The following is a 14,147-nucleotide window of genomic DNA, read 5'->3' as shown; positions in this document are numbered from 1 at the left end:
TATAAATATTTTTCCCCATTCTGTAGGTTGCCTTTTCACTCTGCTGTGTCCTTTGGTGCCCAGAAGTTTTTTACTTTGACATACTCCAGTTTGTCTAATTCTATCTTTGTTGCCTGTGCTTTTCATGTCATATCCAAAAAATAATTACCAAAGTTTATGTCATGAAGTTTTCTCTCTGTTTTCTTCAAAGAGTTCTCACATTTATTTTTAATCATATTTTATCTTGTATTGTTTGTATTTGTGTATTTATGTAAGTTGTATAAGTTACCTTAACTTCATTCTTAAGCAAGATGAAGAGATACACAGATAGTTTTTTTTTTATTTTATCCAAATCTTTTTTTGGCACAATTCTTTAAACCCTCTCCAAACCAGTAGCAGCCCTGATGCAGACTTAAGGAAGTCCAGCAACTGATTTTATACAATGCATTTGATCTTCATGCATATGTTTATTTTATATATCAGGTATGCTTAAAATGCTTCATGTCTCAGAAAATCCATTTTAGAACAATAAGTAAGCAAAATGACTGTTAAAATTTTTTAATTTTCTACCAGACTGTGGAATCATGAATAAAATGCATAGTTTTCAAAACCACAGATACCCAGATTCCTCTCTGTAACATATAGTATATATGAATGTATTTTTTTCCTTTCCTCACTCTTTTCTATTATTTCATCTTCTTTTTTCCTTTCTCTTTGCTCCTTTTCTGACCTCTCAGCTTTTTTCTTTCCAAATGTTTCTCCATTCTCAACTTCGATGTTCTTCCTTATCTTTCTTTTCATTTCTCTCCTTTTTTCCTCATTCTTTTGTCTTCCCTGCTTTTAACTGTATTCCTTTTATCATACTCTATATTAATAATGTCTTACCTTGAATACAAACATATTATTTGCTTCCGTGGCCTCCAGTCTGTCTGTTCCTATTTCGACCTATATTTCACAATACTGTCAAATTAAACTGAATTTAGATTGTTCTAGCTCAAACAAATAGAACAAGAGACTACATCCTTTTAAATTGTATAATTCACAAGTTTTCATATTAAAACTCTGCAAGAATAACATATTTCAATGAACCCCCCAAAGATTCTTGAGACTCCTAAGGAGTCCAGCCATCCCTCCTTCCACCTCAGCAACCACTGATGTGTTTTACATCACTATAGATTAATTTTGATTTTAAAAGTGAGATAGTGATGTATATTTACTTTTGTAACAGGCTTCTTTCATTCAGCATAATTATTTTGAGATTCATCAATATTGCTTCATGTATCAGTAGTTTGTTCCTTTTTATTGTTGAGTAGTAATCTAAGCCAAGAATATACCACATTTTGTTTATCCATTTGCCTAGTAATGGAGATTTGAATTGTTTACAGTTTGGGCCTTCTGTGAATAAACTACTATAAGCATTTGCATACAAGTGTGGGTGTGTGTAGACATATGATTTCTTTTCTCTTGGGTAAATACATAGAATAGCTAAGTCATATGGTAGGTATATTTAACTTAATGTGAAACTGCCAAATGATTTTCCTTGTTGCATTTCCTCCAGCAGTGTATTTAAGTTCCAGTTGTTTTGCCTACTTGCCAGTACGAGATATTGTCAGTATTTTTAGTTGCAGCAATTCAAATGGGCATACAGTGGTGTGACATTGTGGCTTTAATTTGCATTTCACTGATGATAAATGATCTGGAGCATCTTTTCAAATGTTTATTGGAAATTTACATCTTTTTTTCAGTTGCTGCTTAATTTTTAGCCACTTTTATTGGTAATTGTTTATTACTGAGTTATAAGAGTTCAAGAATTCTTTGTATATTCTGGATATATGAGTTCTTATCCAATGTGTACCTTGCATGTTCCCTTTCATTATAATGCCTTTCTAAGAGTAGAAGTTTTTAATATATATAAAATCTAATTTAACAACAATTTATTTTATGATTTGTGGGTTATGTGTCTCATCTGGAAAATCTTTTCCTACTTTAAGGCCACACTTTATTCCATATTTTATTCTCATATTTCTATAGATTTATGGTTCTTTTGTTGTTGTTTTGAATGAATCATTTAAGTAATTTTTAATATGCTGTAAGGTGAGGATTAAGATGAATTTTCTTCCTTGTGGACATCTATTTGTTCCAGCACCATTTGTTTGAAAGATGTTCCTTCCCTCACTGGATTGCTTTGGCACCTTAGTTGTAAATCAGTTGATCCTATTCGTGTCTTTTTCTGGACTCTGTTCTGTCCCATTGATGAATGTGTGTGTATTGTATGGTTTGGGTGCTCTCCTAAGTGGAATTTTTTTAATTCCATTTTTTAATAGACTTTTAAGGACACTTGTCATCATCCTTATCTCCTAATTAGAACTTTCACTAATTGTACATCAAATAATGCAGAACACTACTTAACCCAACGTTGAAGTCCATCATTTTTTAAAATCTTCCTTTATAGATTTATCATTAGCTTTCTGTTTCCAATAAAACTAATTGCTGACTACTCCAAATTATACTTCAAACTTGTATATAAAATCATATATATATATATGTATATATATATGTATATGTATGCACTCCAAACACATTGCATAAGAGGTTAGGGTGCACTTTATATAATGATCAAAAAAAATAGAAATGATCGTCAATAAATAAGCATACCTTCTGATATAGAAGAAAGACTCAGGGACCAAGTAATTTATTTGTGGCTTTGGCTTTGGAGGGTAAAACTAGAAGTAGTGCCAGAAACTACAGGGAAACTGATTTCAGTGTGATGCTAGGATGATGCAGTTAGATGATAGAGTTAGAAAAATGCAAGGGATGTTCTCAGGAGGCAGTAAATTCTGTCACTGGCCATCACATACTGAAAACATTGTAAGTGGAGTAACAGTGCCAGATGGGGGTTAGATCGGGTTGCATTATGAACTTCCCCCAGCCCTGAGGTCACATAAATACATTCTCTAAATGTATTTTTCAGTCATTAAATATCATGTTCACAATCAAAAAGAGTCTTTCACCTTTTGGCCTATATCTGTTCCCTAGAGAGAGTTTAATATTTCATTTAATACTTAGTTCTTCAACATGTTTACTCATGAACTATTACTGAGATTAATGGAGGCTTTTTTCTGAAAAATAAAAGAAGGTTCTGCAATAGCATTTCCCATCTGAAGTTCTACAATCATTCTTTATAGGGTATTATTAATATATTATTAAATAAAAGAAGCCATTTGTAAATGATTATGCATGATTATTCTTTGTGATACCCATAAATTATATATCAGACTCTCCTAGAGAAGTGAATCGAAACTGGTCAGGGCAGCAGGAGGCAACAGCTTTAGCATCTTTTGAAACAGTAATTAATTTTCAAAATGCCGAAGTCAATTGGCAATAATTAACATTGCCTCCAGAGCACAATCATGGCCTAGATGCCATAGAGACAAGTTGTCTTGTATTGCCTATAAATGGTTTCTCAGAAAACCTAATTTGAAATTACTACCTTTAATTATACTGCTGATATAAATAACTTTGATAAAATTAGTGCAGCTGGCCTCCTGTTTGTTTTCCCATTTGAATGCACTGTACAATGTAATCATCTGAAATAAACATCCATTACAAAGAATGCTTCATTTGAAAGAATATACTATTCTGCTCATCCAGCCAATTGTTATTTTTTCCCTCCCCAACCACATTTCAGTCTTACACCTAAAAGGATGAAGAAATTATCAAGCTCTCATAATATATCAATTAGCAAATTAAAACAATTCATTGATGCTGAATAGGGCCACGGATTTAAAAGATTTTAATTCATTTTTATCCTCAATTACCATGTTTTCTTTTTAAACAGAGCTGCCAGCTTAAAAACTGTTGAAAGCATACTTTTCTGTACACGATATAGTTACATCATTTGCTAAATAGGAATCTCTGTTTAAAAGAAAACAAGATGCATCTTTCACTTGATATGCTTTATAACTCCAAAGTCCAAGGAAAGGGCTTCAAGAATTACTTTAAACTGGCCTCATGTCATTAATTTTTTTACAGAGCATAATTGCCACTTTTACAAAGAAGAGTGGAGCCCTTTCTTCTTGGTTGCCTGTGATGTTATTGTCATCTCTGTCTCCACGGCGATCAGGACAGGATTTACCAAGGTTGATTCAACCAGGTCCAACTATTACCAAGCTCAGTTCAACTCATTTCACTATTACCAAGCTCAATTCAACCCCAAACCTTTCATTAGCTACCTGCTACATGCAAGACACCATGAAGATTTCCAAAATGGGTAAAATGTGGCCTCTCTTCTCAGTCTTTTAATGAAACAAAACTGAAGATTAACTGTAGGACATAGTGACAGTGTGGAAATGGTTGAGGTGGGAGCACAGATGACAAAACAAATACTACATCAAGGGTGATACCAAAAGAGAAGTTACAAAGGCTCTTGGGGTTCAAGTGTAAATGGCTGAGCATAAAGCTGGGAAAATTAAGTGAAGAAAATTCCAAGCCTTTGCTCTTGCTATTTTCTCTATAGGGAAAGGCACAGAAAAGCAATTATGAAACATAATTGCTAATAACAGATAAGCTTGGTTTTGCTGGAAACCAAAAATTAAGAGAGTCACTAAAGTTTATACCAGAAAAGTAGATGGGATGCAGAACCCAAAGGCCCTAACATCCCAACTGGTCTTCTTTGTACTTAATTTATTAGCTAGTCAGGAGCCTTGGAAACCTTTTGATAAGGCAAAGGAAATTACTGTCCTGTACCTTAGGAAGAGAAATCTCAGAGTTCTGAGGAATACAGATCAAAAAGGAGAAAAATGCAAGGCAGTGAGAATTGTGAGACTATTTTCCTGTTTCTGGACAATTAACTGCATCATACTGAGGGAAGGGCCAAGAGCTGGAATGTGATCTAGCAATAAGATTTAGACTGGACACCAGAGGTGCTATAGAGGACTCAGGCAATGGCCAACACATACAGCTGCAGGAGCGTGGTAGACGGTCCAGGCTGCAGGCACAATGGTAACAACCATCCGATTTATCTGATGTTCGGGGAGTCTGTTTAGGAAGCATTCCTAGGCAGCAGCAGTGAGGCAGACGGGGAATGAGACAGAAAAGGCAGAGAAGCCAATAGAAGGGTGTAGTAAAAAGACAAGTAGTGACTCTATAGCACCTTACTATGCTGATGGACAGTGACTGTAATGGGGTTGGGGGGGGGGGACTTGATAATGAGGGGAGTCTAGTAACTATAATGTTGCTCATGTGATTGTATATTAATGATACTAAAATAAAAAAAGAAGGGCATAGTAAAGATGGCACTGATGTAGTAATGGGGCTTGATTCTACCAGGACCGCCTATGAAATGTAAAAATGTCTCCAAGAACTGACTTTCTGAAAGATTAGAGGCATGTGCACTCCTCCCTGGCTTCTGCCCCCTTCTGGCTGAGGGGTACCTGGGGGTAACACCTCTACACTTTGGGGTCTACTTGCCCACAGGCTTTGGCAAAGTGCCCTTGGTTGTGTTTGGCCAAGCAGGACCTGCCATTTCCTTGCACAGAGGGTTCTGAGGCAGTTGAAATGCTGGGCAAGCACAGACCCTTGTGTTTACTATTGGGCCTCTAGATACAAATGCTAGAACTACTGTGTGTCCCCATGCACCTGCACCTCAGCCAATCCAGTAACTGTGAGGCCACAGCTCTGTAGCATTGTCACCCACCTATTTACTACCAGCAAAGAGTTCCCTGTTATGCATGACCATGAATGATCTAGATCCTAAATTCTGTGGGTCTGCTTTCTTGCACTATTTCTCATACCAACTATCTCTCAGTTTGGGTTCCCCTCAAAACAGTACTGGTGATAAGTCTTTTGGAGAAGTTGGTATATTTCATAAGTCATCCTGGAAATCATTAATGTGGAGTTAGGTAACATGAGACAACGATGGGCAAAACATCAATTGAAGGGTATGTTTTGAAGTCAGTTTGGGGAACTTCATTCTAATGGAACTCCTGAGACATATCCAAAATGTCTCTCAGAATTTTCTACCTTGGAGACAGAGGATTTATCCACAAGCTTCTGGCCCCCATATAGTTTGAAGGTTGTCCCTAAAGGTATTGATTCCCCTGCATTCAGGCTTGTGCAAGGCCAAGTGGGCTCTCACGGAATAGGAGTAGAAAGGAGAAACCCAGTGGCATCCACTTGTGGTGGGACGTCGTCGCCATCAGGTCAGTCGGCACTCACAAAGAATTATTCACCAGAGCTGCTCCAATTGGAAGTGGACTAAAGGGATATGGTGCAGGGTATCAGAGACAACTGCCTGAATCTCTTTCTCTATCCAGCCACCAGAATGTCTACACTTAAGTAGGCAGCCTGGGTACTGTGATGGGTCTTCAACTTCTTCACAGAATGGTCCCTGTTCATTCCCCCAAGAGATGGTCCTTGCTCTCCGAATGAGCCTTAATCATCTCCTGGTTGCAGTGATTCAACCTTGACTGCTGCCAAAGCTTTTCTTGGATCTGATCTATATCAATTGGTTTTGAGAAGAGGGAAGTGACATGAGCTGGTTCTTTGAACCAAATTTTGTACCATGCCCTTTCTGCTGGCAGTCATGGTCCCATCTCTGTTTTCAACTGTCTATTGCAAGAGGACATGTCGGCTGGCTGAGCTTGGCATCTGCAGACCAGTGCAGCTCCACTTGCTGGCTTTTCAGGGCCTCTCAAGGCAAGCGAGGTTCTACACCATTGATTGCAGCTTCCCTTTTAGACTTACCCAGAGAATCTAACCTTGTTGAAAGCCTCTCCTCTAATACTATGAATTGTCAAAGGTAAATTTAGTTTTCCCTTCTTAGAAAAATTTTCCGTTCCTCCCAAAACATGGTGTGCTACAGGTGCATTAAGGCAACTTGTCATGCTGCTTCCCTCTACTTCAAGCTGTCTTGGCCTGTGTCTTTCTTTATGCATCATTTCTAATCCACAGAGTTATAGACTCAACTTCAAGATCACTTTTTTCTACATCTACATTTTGTAATCAGCCAATAGTACAAATGTTTGCTACATAGTTTCTTAGAAATCCCACATGGCCCCCTGCATGTAGTATGGTAAATTTTGCACAATATAGTAGGGAAAACATGGCTTTCTAAAAGTAATCTCAGTCCCCTTATCTTCCTCTTGAGCCCCTTTACTGTTGATGTGGAAATATTTGATTTTTTTAAAAAAAAGACTTCGGTGTCTACCAGTTCCGAATGAAATCACATCTAATCTTGCAAGGTTTCTTCCCATTTCCCTTCAGTTTTTGGAATACATAGGAACAGGGACCTCTATTCACAGTTCTAAACTATAGGTTTTTACCAGACCTGTTGTCCAACCACTAGCCCCTGGCTGGTGGACCTGCTGACTGGCTCTGTTACAGTCAAGCAGGGCTCTGACCTCTCAACCCATTTAGGTCTTCACTGGCTTCACCAGCCCTCTTGCCTGGGCAGTCTTTTCTGTGGGCCTCTGTTACAAAGTCACACTAACCGTAACTCTGTGGCCTTGCCTCCTTCAGCAGGCTAGCAGTCTGTTAGCTCTCATGCACCCACAGAAGCACAGGAGACATCCGGATCTCTTCACCCCACCCTGGGCAGGGAATGGGAAACGGGCTCCGGTCCCTCGGCCCGCCTCTTGCATCATCCCAGGCCCTGCCCTGCCCTCTGAGAAGATCTGACAGACACAGCTGAGGTAGAGGTATTTAAAAACAAAAGCAGAAACTTCCCCAGTGAATCTGCTTTTTAGCTAGGATGGAGAATCATTGACCTCAGGCAGCTCTTCTTATGTGTCTTCTCTCTGAATGAGGGAATATAATTGAATCCATTGTGGGGAGAGAACATAATTTATTAGAAATGAATAAAAAGAATTCTAATATTTCAAGATTACAACTCTTGGACACTATGAAGTAGTTATCTGATCAATGATTTCATGTCATCCTCCTAACAATCCTTTTATGTAGATGTCATATTAACAACACTTAACTGAAGGAGAGAAATGGAGCTCAGAGAAGCTAAATAAGCAATTAATTTATCACATAAATACTGGAGGGAAAGAACACAAATCTTAATTCTTGATATTAATAGTCATTTATGACATCATTCATATGATCAAAATTTAATTTTTCCTTTTATTAAAAATTAAACATTTAAAAGATTACACAAATATATAATGAGAAAAATAAAGGTTTCTCATAATCTTACCTCACAAAGTTAATCACTGTTAATGTTTGCATGTAAACTCCTCCAAATGTGTCCTGTTCATTTGTTAACATGCATCATGAAAGCGTTATTTACCCAAATGAGATCATACTATATACAGTTTTGAAACTTGACTTAAAACTATACCCTTCAAATGTGTATGTGAGAGTTTGTGTGTCCACGAGTATTGTATAACTTATTCTTTTTAATGGCTTATGTACTTCATTGTAAATAACTAAACATTTGGATCATTTCCAATTTCTTATTATAAATAATGCTATAATGAGCATTGTTATAATGAACATATCTTTGGGCAATTGTGCAAATTTTTTCACAAAATTGACTCTCATGAATAAACTTTCTGACATAAATAGCATAGATATTTTCTATTTTAATGAGTTTACCACACTGCTCTCCATATAAGTTTTGCCACTTTATAATTGCTTCAGCACTATATGGAAATGCTTAGTTTCTCCCCCCTCAGTTAAACTGGGCATTTTCAATTCTTTTTTTTATTGAAGTATCATTAATATAGAATCTTATATTGGTTTCAGGTATACAACACAGTGGTTAAACAGTTACTCATATTATAAAACCTGCACCCCCACTAGTGCAGCTACTACCTGTCAACACAGGAAGGTGTTACCAAATCATTGGCTATATTCTCCAGGTTGCACTACCATCCCATGACCATTTACCTTATGATTGAGAATTTTTGTGCTCTTTTTCCCCCAACCACCCAATCACCAGTCACTTCTCAGTGCCTATGAGTCTATTGCTATTTTGTTCATTTTGTTTTGTTTTGATTTTATATACCACAAGTAAGTGAAATCATGTGGAATTTGACTTTCTCTGCTTGATTTATTTCCCTTAGCATAATACCCTCTAGGTCCATCCATGTTGTGGCAAATGGCAGGATTTCTTTTTTCTTAATGGCTAAATAATATTCCACTGTATGTATGTACCACCTCTTCTTTATTCATTCATCTATTGAAGGGCATTTATGTGCTTCCATTACTTGGTTATTGCAAATAATGCAGCAATAAACATCATGGTACATATATCTTTTCAAATCAGGGATTTTCTTTTCTTTGGATAAATTCCTAGAAGTGGGATTACTAGATAGTATGGTAGTTCTATTTTTAGTTTTTTAAGGAACCTTTATTCTGCTTTACACAGTGGCTGCACCAATTTACATTCCCTCCAACAGTGTAGGAAGGTTCCCTTTCCCCACATCTTCGCCAATACTTGTTATTTCTTGTCTTTTAGATAGTGGCCATTCTGACTGATGTGAGGTAATATCTCATTGTGGTTTTGATTTGCATTTCCCTGATGATTAGGGATATGGAGCATCTTTTCATGTGCCTGTTGGCCATCTATATTTCTTCTTTGGAAAAATGTCTGTTAAGGTCCTCTGTCCATCTTTAAGTCTTTTTTTTTTTTTTTGGTGTGGAAGCCCATGAGTTATTTATATATTTTGGATGTTAACCCCTTATCAGATAAATCATTTACAAATATATTCTCCCATACTGTAGATTGCCTTTTTGTTTTGCTAATGGTGTCCTTTGCTGTACAGAAGCCTTTTTAGATTGATATAGTTCCAGTTGTTCATTTTTTATTTTGTCTCCCTTGCCAAAAGAGATGTGCACAGGAAAAAATCTTTCACATTTATGTTAAGAGATTTTGCCTATGTTTTCTTCTAAGAGTTATGGTTTCATGTCTTACATCTAGGACTTTAATCCATTTTGAGTTTACTTTTGTGTATGGAATTAGAAAGTCAGTTTCATTCACTTATACACAGCTGTCAATTTCCCAAAACCAGTTATTGAAAAAACTATCTTTTTCCCATTGTATGTTCATGGTCCCTTTACCATATATTAACTGACTATATATGCATGGATTTATATATGGGCTTTCTATTCTGTTCTATTGATCTATGGGTCTATTCTTGTGCCAGTACCATACTGTTTTGATTGCTGTAGCTTTGTGTTATAACTTGAAGTCACTGAGCATGATATCTCCAGCTTTGTTATTCTTTCTCAGGATTGTTTTGGTTTTCTGGGGTCTTTCGTGGTTCCATATGAATTTTAAGATTATTTGCTCTAGTTCATTGAAAAATGTCATTGGTATTTTGATAGGGATTACATTGAATCTGCCAATTGCTTTGGGTAGGATGGCCATTTTGATAATATTAATTCATCCTATGTGTGAATGTGGGATAATTTGCATTTATTTGTGTCTTCTTTAATTTTTCTCATTAGTGTCTTATAGTTTTCAGAGTATTGGTCTTTCACCTCCTTAATTAGGTTTATTCCTAGGTAGTTTATTATTTCTGATGCAATTGTAAATGGAATTGATTTCCTGATTTCTCTTTCTGCTAGTTCATTGTTAGTATTTAAGAATGCAACAATTTCTATGTATTAAGTTTGTATCCTCCAATGTTGCTGAATCCAGCTATTAACTCTAATGGTTTTTGGTGGTGTCTTCAGGATTTTCCATATACAGTATCATGTCATCGGCAAATAATTATGAATTCACTACCTCCATAGCAAATTGGATGCCTTTTATCTATCTTGTCTGATTGCCGTGGCTAGTACCTCCAGTACTATGTTGAATAAGTGGTGAGAGTGTCTTGTTCCTGATATTAGAGGAAAAGCTTCAGCCTTTCTCCACTGAGTATGATGTTATCTGTGGGTTTCTCATATATGGCCTTTATTCTGTTGTGGTACACATCCTCTATGCCAACTTTGTTTTTTATCATAAATGGATGTTGAATTTGTTTAAATGCTTTTCTAGCATCTGTTGAGCTGATCACGTGGTTTTTATCTTTCTTTTTGTTAATATGATGTATGATGTTGACTGATTTATGAATATTATACCATCCTTGTATCCCTGAAATAAATCTCACTTGATGGTGATAGATGGTCCTTTTGTTGTACTTTTTATTTCAGTTTGCTAATATTTTTTGAGGATTTTTTCCATCTGTGTTCATCAGGGATATTGGTCTATGATTTTCATTTTTGTATTGTCTTTATGTGGTTTTTGTATTAAAGTGATGCTGGCCTCATTGAATGAATTTGGAAGTATTCCCTTCTCTTCTACTTTTTGGAATACTTTGGGAAGGATGGGTATTAGCTCTTGTTTAAATTTTGGTAGAATTTAGCTGTGAAGTCATCTGCTACAGAAGTTCCTTTAACATATTCTGTAAGGCTGGTTTACTGGTGGTAAGTTTCTTCAGCTTTTGCATATCTGGGAAACTTTTAATCTCTCCTTCAATCTTAAATGATAGCCTTTCTGGTTAGAGGATTCTTGTTCATTAAATATTTTATGTCATTTTCTTCTGCCCTGTAAAGCTTCTACTGAAACATCTGATAATAGCCTGATGGGGTTTCCCTTATAAGAAATTTTTTGCCTCTCTCTAACTGCTTTCAGTACCCTCTCTTTATCTTTAATCTTTGTCATTTTAATTATAATATGTCTTGGTGTTGTCTTCCTGGGGTTTCTTTCTGTGCTTCCAGGATTTGGGTGTATATTTCCTTCCACAGATTGGGAAAGTTTTCAATAATTATTTCTTCAAAGAGACTTGCTACATCTTTCTCTCTCTCTTCTCTTTCTGGTACCCATATTATATGAATATTGTTTTGTTTGGGATTGTCACACAGTCTCTTAGCATCCTCCTGTTTCTAGAGAATTTTTTCCTCTCTGTTCCTCAGCTTCATTGTTTTCCTGTTCTCTAATATCCATTTCATTGATTGTTTCCTTTACTAGCAGCAACCTATAATTCATACCTTCCATTGTATATTTCATTTCAGTTACTGTATTATTCAGCTCTGAGTGGCTCTTTTTTCAAGTCTTCTATCTTTTTGCTGAAATCCCCCCTGAGATTGTCAATACTTTTCTGCAGATCAGTGAAGATATTTATGACTCTTACTTTGAAATCTTTAACAGGAAGATTGGTGATCTCCATTTCATTTATCCCTCTTTCTGGGATCTGGGATCTTTTCCTGTTCTTTTATTTGAAACTTATTCCTCTGTTTCCTCATTTTGTTAGGGTTTCTTGTGTTTCTTTCTTTGTATTAGATGGGTCTGCTATGCTTCCTGGTCTAGAAAGTAATGGGTTTATGAAGAAGGTGTCCTATGGTGCCCAGAAGCTCAAGACTTCTCACTGTCCAGTGCCTGATTCTCCTTTGTGGTAGAGCTCCAGTTGCTGTTGGTGGGTTATGGGAAGGGCCGTCTGTCTGACTGTTTTCCCACAGTGGGGTATCTCCGTCCACAATCGAGGGCAATTTGCCTCAGATGGCCCGTTGTGAGCACAGCAGTTGCTTTTCTGCCAGGATTGTTGTGTGTGGGGTCACCCTCCTGCCTGTCCTGGGGAGTTGGCAGCACTCCTGGCTAATGGGGTGGGCAGGGTGGTCATACAGTGGCAAGTTGTGTGGTGGAAAGTCACACAGTAGCAGTAGGGCACACATGTGTGCCTACTCCTGGCAGTGGAGTCAGCTAGGCTACCTGTGAGGAGCAAGGAGCTCTCAGAGCTGGGGCATCCAGGCACCTCCCTAGTGGGGCTGAGACAGGGCAAAGAAACCTGGGAGAGCCTCCCTCTGCCTTCCAGGCAGCAAATTCTGACTGCTACTGGGCCAGTTGGGCAGGTGGGCAGTTGTGTAAGGAAGTGTCTCAGGGCTGAGCTGCCAGCAAAAGGAATGGAGCTTTGAGGCTCTCAAGAGTGTCTGGCCTTTTGGACCAAAGAAAGGCTGGGGAAGTGTCTTACACTTGCCCTTTCTTCTGTAGAGAGCTCTGTCCAACCATCACCTCTTTGGTACCACTCCTGCTGCTGAAAAATCTTTCAAACTGCTGTCTGAGTGGGACTGATGGAGTGTCCATGTCCTCGACAAGCAGCTGGAGTCTCAGCCTCCCACGGAGCTCCAACTGTCCCTGGTGTGCAGCCCAGTGATCACTAGAATCCAATGCAGTGTGGACTCACATTCCCAGAGCAGATCTCCAGAGCCACGTGTGCAGAGCTCCTGAATGCCTGTCCCCTCCCCACTTTGTATCTTCTCCTCCCACCTGTGGGCTGGGATTGGGAGAAAGTGCTTGGGTCCCTGTGGACCTTGGCTCTGCCACTTTACCCTTCTCTGTGTGGTCTTCTCTTCTTCACCAGGTCTGCTCTGCAGTCTTCAGGTTAGTTGTGTTTGCTGTAGTTGTTTACTTGGTGTGTATATGGAAGGAGGTTTCCGCCATGCCTTCCTTCTTGCCATCTTTTTCTCCTCTCCACCTATCAATCTTTTTAAAATATGCTGATCTGATAAGTGAAAGTAAATATCATTGTTAACTGAATGTGCATTTGTTTGGTTATTGATATTGAGTATCTTTTTACACATGGCTTTTGGCCTAGTATAATTCCTGCTCTATGAACACTTCTTTGTGTGTTTTACTCATTTTCCCTCTAAGGTCAATCAACTTTTCTTTCCTGATCTGTAAAATATCTCTGAATACTAGAGAAATTAACTGTCTGGAGACCATATATGTTATGAAAGATGGCATTATTTATGGCTTTGAGTTTTCTTTGGGGTAGTATTGTTGTGTGACTGTATGTGTTTATTCTTTACTAATTAGAAGTTTAAATTTTTTATGCTTATCTGTCTTTTCCTATATTAATTTTCCATTTCATAAAATACATCATAAACATATTCAATTATGTTTCCTTCTCAACTTTCATGGTAAATTTAAGTCTTTCATATGCCTGAAATTTAGCATAAGCAGTAAGGAAGGGATCCAGCTTTATAGTTTCCCAAATCATAAGTCATTTTTCCCTACATTATGTGCTTAGTAACATGGCCTTTTCCACTTATTTGAAATGCAGCTTTATTATGTACTAACATGTAGAAGGATAGATAGGAGACAGATACATACATACATACATACATACATATGTAATAGATGATAGACAGATGATAGATAGATAGATAGGTAGATA

At 37.5% G+C, this 14,147-nt stretch overlaps 1 protein-coding gene across 4 annotated transcripts in view; it reads left to right on the top strand.

The window, feature by feature from the left end:
- MARCHF1 (membrane associated ring-CH-type finger 1) overlaps positions 1–14,147 on the top strand; it is a 960,605-nt gene that overhangs the window by 851,148 nt on the left and 95,310 nt on the right. The window lies entirely within an intron of this gene.

This window comes from Manis pentadactyla, chromosome 1, assembly GCF_030020395.1.
Source record: "Manis pentadactyla isolate mManPen7 chromosome 1, mManPen7.hap1, whole genome shotgun sequence".
NCBI classification, from domain to species: Eukaryota; Metazoa; Chordata; class Mammalia; order Pholidota; family Manidae; genus Manis; species Manis pentadactyla.
Note: the sequence above shows the minus strand (reverse complement) of the source record. Positions and strands in the feature narration are given on the sequence as shown.